The following is a 6,000-nucleotide window of genomic DNA, read 5'->3' on the forward strand; positions in this document are numbered from 1 at the left end:
GTTCCTCTACTGAAGCTGAGTACCGCTCGGTTGCTACTGCTACATCTGAATTATGCTGGCTTCGATCTTTGTTATCTGAGTTAAAATTAGCTATACCTCAAGTTCCAGTTATCTATTGTGATAATGTGAGTGCTACGTACATTTGTGCCAACCCTGTTCTTCACTCTAAGATGAAACATATCAAGGTTGACTTCCACTTTGTCCGTGAAAAGGTGTCTCAAGGTGATCTGCGTGTGTGTCACATTTCCAGCAAAGAGCAAATTGCTGATGCTCTCACCAGCCACTGTCCAAACAAAGGTTACAGTTTCTTCGACCCAAGCTAAGTGTTCTTTCCACACTTAGCTTGAGGGGGCATGATAGAGATTAGTAGTTCACGTGAGTCTATCTTCAAGATTCCCTTATTTGTTGTAAATAGTTTTTATCATTACTCATTTGTAGTCATCTACACCAATTGTACATGTATATAAATATTAGTTTCTTATTCAATAAAAAACAACTTTCCTTTATCAGTCAACAAGAACTTTCTCACTCATAGCCCGTCTTTTGGATAAAACAAAGGGTGGCGTTATTGCCACGGTAGTTTTCACCTTTCCAACGGTGATTCTTTTTTAATTTCCTTTTTGCCCTTTCTTTAAATTTAAAAATATTTCTCCAAGCCGACCTATCTTCTTCCTTAAAAAACCCAAAAAAAAACACAAAGAAAGCTACCTCTCCTCTTCTTCTCATTTCTCGAGTGTTTTCCTCTAAATATAAAGATTATTCGAGTCAAGCAAGCCAGGCTGGTCATGATTAATATGCTTGACTATTTTAATGCCCTCGCTCACTCCCAGGCTTTCTCTTTCTTTTTTTTTTCTTTTTTTTTACTTTTTTTTTAGTTGAAATAAGTGTTTTACAAACTAAAACCCCAAAGGCAAAAGCTTACAAAGAGGAGTTGATCTCACAGCTTCTCTTCTGGTAACAAAAGTAGAGAAAATGCTAGGAAAAGAGTTCAAAAACAAGGTTTCAGTGGTGGAGTTCTTTAAACACCAATTACACACAAAGTAGGTTAAAAGATTGGCTTTTAAGCTTCAAAACATCAGTGACTATTCCTTCTGATGCCTAGTGGATGGTTTGAAGGTCAGGTTGTTCAGATTCAGGACTACATTCCTGACATCTGATCCATACCATATTTTAGTCCCAACCTTCCTCCTTCGCCATAACCAAAGCCTGCAAAACTCCAAATGCTTCAGCCAACTCCGGTATATCCAAATGGAACTGAACAGTCTTGATTTTTATTATTTCTCTGTTGGATTATATGCAAAACGTATTTAAAATTGGAGGCTTGAATATAAGAAGCGGTTGAAAAAATAGTGCTTAACTGATGGCAATTGAAAGGAATAGCTAAAAGAAAAGTATATGGACGTTATTATTGCTCTTCCTGGTACAAGCCTATCTATAAGCTTAAAGAGGCGGTGAAAAGGTTCACAACCGCCATTCTTGCCCAAGTTAGAAATCAAGCCCAAGCCTATGGCTTTTATTTTTACACATGTTAACTTAATATACTTTTTCGTAAACTGTTTGACATCCTTTCATTAATAGCAATACATATGGAGATACTATTGCTGATCAAAAAATTGTAGAAAATATATTAAGATGTTTACCAGTAAATTTCGATCATATTGTTGTAGAAGAGTCCAAAGATTTGAAAACATATTCTTTGGATCAACTATTTAGCTCTCATGAGAAAAGAATGAGCAAGCATTCAAATCAAATTGCAACATTAATTGCAACACAGGTGTCATTTCTTCAATCTTAAGGAAACACCACTCAATCGACTTTGCCAAATTACAAATTATATTATTATTATTTTATTTTTTAACATTCTCCATGGTGGTCTCTAGCAACGACACCTATTATCACTTCTCACAAGCTTTCTCTCTCGTTTAAGGAAGTGTATCTTTACATTGTGTTTGCCCCATCATCATTAATTAATACAAAGTTGTTGAATATTTCTATACATATTCATAGATATATGAATTAAAGGATTTGTCCCTTGCTCCAATAAATCCATGGTTTTGCGATCTCTTTCGCCATTAATGGAGAAGAGAAAGGCCTCAAGTTGATTGAGTAACTCAAATATATATTGATTGAGTGAATGAAAGAAGAATATTTGGGAATGAGGAAAAAAAAGGGTTAAGTTGGTCTCTGATAGAGGAGAAAATCTTGCATGCAGCCAGCGCACTTAGTACCACTTCAAGTAATTTTATGCCATATGTAAGAAAATGCCATGTCATACCTGCTCATCAACTCAATTAATTTTTTTTTTGGAAAATGTAAAACTTTTGCACGCGCTTTACTGCTTCTTTCTTCCATCCGTATGGCTCCTACAGCTAACATTTTTTATAGATCTCTCTTCCTCTCCTGGTCGAATTCTTAAGAAATTGAAGAACACCAAATTGTTATGGGCTTATGGTAATGGTAGGTTTTTGAAGAACCAAAAAACTAAAAAAATACAAGATTCAACCAAAGGTTTCAAAAACAAAGCTCAAATGAAAAGGATAAAAAAAAAAAGCGGGCTTTGTTTCTCTAAATCTGAGGGGCTAAAAAACGAATACAGATTGGATGTCTCCATGGCTTCAAACAACCTTAACTTCACTAGATCTAAACCTCAACCAAACTCTTTGTTTTTGCGCTTTTCTTTTTTTCTTTTTTTTTTAATATAAACTTTAAAAGAGCCAAAAAAAAGAAAAAAAGAAAGAAAAAAAAATGAGGAACAGAGAAGATAGAGAAATACACAGAGAGATAGAGAGAGTTAAGCTGTGAAGCTTCATAAAAACAAAAAAATGGTGATAAAGACATAGAAAAGTGAAGCCTTTTTTTATGGAAAAAAAAAAAAAAAAAGAAGACAAACAATCAAACAAAGGCACACCAAAGAAGATTAATAATGCTATTTTTCTTTATTTTTTTTAATTTTTAATTCTTTTAAAGGATTTGCAGCTTAGGCTGAAATGTGCAGATAAATAAGATCGGCGCGTGTAAAAAGATTTCATCCTTAAAAAAAATAATTAAAATAATAATGAGATGATAAATTAATCTGATGGAAGAGAGACCAGGAGAGGAAGAGAGATCTATAAAAAAAATGTAAGCTGTAGGAGCCATACGGATGGAAGAAAGAAGCAGTAAAGCGCGTGCAAAAGTTTTACATTTTCCAAAAAAAAAATTAATTGAGTTGATGAGCAGATATGACATGGTATTTTCTTACATATGGCATAAAATTACTTGAAGTGGTACTAAGTGAGCTGGTACCACCGCTGCATGCAAGATTTTCTCCTGATAGAGTGGGCTGGCAGATGAAGCGATCTATGGATGACCAGAGAAAGTAGCAGCAGCAGAGATAGACAGCTACCTTATTTAAGCTAATTTTATTATTTCAAAGCTTTGAAAAAAGGTAAGGGCAAAAAGTGGCAATTGCAAACGAATTACCGTGGATGAGGTGAAACCTGCTGTGGCAAAAACGACAAAAGCCGAAGAAACAAAAAGGAAAAAGAAAATTAATGTCTCTTTTTTATTATTATTATTATTTTTTTTTTATTTTTTTTTTTTTTGGGGGGTAACAACGGTAACGTGTCGCTTGGGTTTGCGAGTGCAACTTTTGTATGCATGCTGCTGTACATTTTTAAATTACTCCACCTCATGTGATATATGAAAATTTTTGCTTCAAAAACCATTGGAAATAATCCGTGAATAACGATGGGTAAAAAAAAAAAAGGTTGATAGAGTTTGTCTAAGTAGCAAGTTTGAATGAAGTGGATGTTAACTTGGATTACTAATGATGTAGCCTTTTATAATTGGCCTGGTCTATATACTACATGGTAGACCTAATCTACTAAATAATTTCTCTTGTTTCTAGAGCAAACTTTGGAAAATTCCTTGACTATATGAAAGAAATTTTGACCCAAATTCTGGACTAGATTTAGTTGCAGCTATAAGAAAATAAGTAACTGGAAAAGCTCAACTTGTATTGATGTAGAATCAAATATAGATAGATACACTGTAGCTGCAACTACGTTGGTATATCAGATAAGCTATATTTAAATTCAAACTATAACTAAATGTTCCTATATGTAAGGAAGAGTTATGTACAGATATCTAACTAACACATATGGGTTACAATATTCTATCAGCAGCTAATACCAAAATTTATTGACCGATCGAAAAACAAAATAAAGCTCAGCTTATAATATATTACTGTTAAAGTAAATAACCCATTTTTGATTTACCTCTCACAAGTTCAAGTTTTTAAAAATAATAATATAGGATTGTGATTTAATATATATCAAAACAGTAAATTTGCAATCATTTATTGGTTTTGCCTTGCGTTCCATGTACTAGCAAGCGAAGTATTAAAGAATATAATCCAACTCTGATCCATTTCTTATAAATTCTGAGCTTTTAATAAAATTGATACACAGTGCCTTGTCTCTCTCCAATATCATCATAAATTTTTATTTATCTATTTATTTATTTTTGTAAAAAAAATGTTTTTAACTTTAAAAAAAAAAAAGAAAAAAAAAAAAAACGTTTCTTGCTAATATAGAAAGAAATAAAGTGGCTTTAGCCAGTTGAGCTAGCTGTCCCCACGAGTATCTATTTATGTTAATTTTTGGTAAAGTAAAATAATAAATATATAAATATGCTGATCATTGATCTATTTTTTATTTGTTTGTTGATAAAATTAATATTTGCACTTGTAAGATATTTATATGTAATTTTTAGTCAGATATAATTTGTGTTGTATTTAATTAACTAATTAGTATTGAATATTGCTATCCATCTTTATATATATATATGAAGCACGTATTCTATTCCTATACAATTACACAAGCGGAAAAAAAAGCAAAGCATGTTTAATTTATTAAGATTAATGTTTGGTACCACTGGTTTGGTCACATAAACAAACCAACATTAAGAGCTACTGGGTGAAAATATAACATTACCATCATTTTGTATCCTTTTCTAGCCCTGCCGATGGGTTTATTACAATCTCTCGCAGATTGCGAACAAACATATCAACATAACCACTCATGAAACCTGGCTTTTCCAATACTCGCCTCAGATTTTCATGGTTCTTCTTCACCATAAGACCCACTTCACTATCTTTATCCATCACAGATTTTATAACTTCACTGAGATTCTCCTTTGAAAACCAACCATTTTCATCCTTATCAACCTTCACCGCAACCTTAAGCTCTTCAACAAACATTTTGCTGTGCAGAACCTGATCAAGCGGGCGAGGAATCAGCACTATCTGTTTCTCTCATCAAAGACTCCCACACCGACCCAGACCCACAATGGTGCACAAAACATCCAACCAATTTGTGACTCAGTATCTGCGGTTGCTGAACCCAACCACCATAAACCAACCCTTTCCCTTTCACCCTCTCTTGGAACCCGTTCGGCAACGCCTCTTCGATGGTTTCGCATCCCATTGGCGGCTTCAAAGCTATCAAAAATGGACACCCAGTTAGCTCGAACCCCAATACAAGTTCTTGAAGTTGGTCCTTTTCCAAGGATGTATTGGCTTCCGAATGAACAATACACAACTGAGCCTGTCCCGAACTGTTCGAGCCAATTAGCGAACATTTCTTCCAAGGGAATTTTAGTATTGCTACGCTCATCCGGCAAAGCTGAGCCCGTTAACAACACCAGCTTTCCATACTGGCTTTGGATGTAGTGGCAGAACTTACCTTCCAGCTCTCTACACGTTCTTACAGCCAAAACGTCGCAGTTTTGCATTGAGCTTGTAAGGCGGTCGTAGAATGAAATATTGCCTTCTCCAGATGGAAGCGAAGGAAATGAAATAGGAGCGATAGAATTTATTGAAAGATATTGTGGGATACTCTTGGTGGAGAAAGGAAAATATAGAAACTTTTTTTTTTTAATGTAATTGTTACATATGTTTTGGAAGCAATGGCTTCCTATTTATACAAGTACAAGGTGGGTTCCTTAGCCAATTAAACA

The sequence above is a fragment of the Ziziphus jujuba genome, chromosome 11 (genome assembly GCF_031755915.1).
Source record: "Ziziphus jujuba cultivar Dongzao chromosome 11, ASM3175591v1".
Lineage (NCBI taxonomy): Eukaryota > Viridiplantae > Streptophyta > Magnoliopsida > Rosales > Rhamnaceae > Ziziphus > Ziziphus jujuba.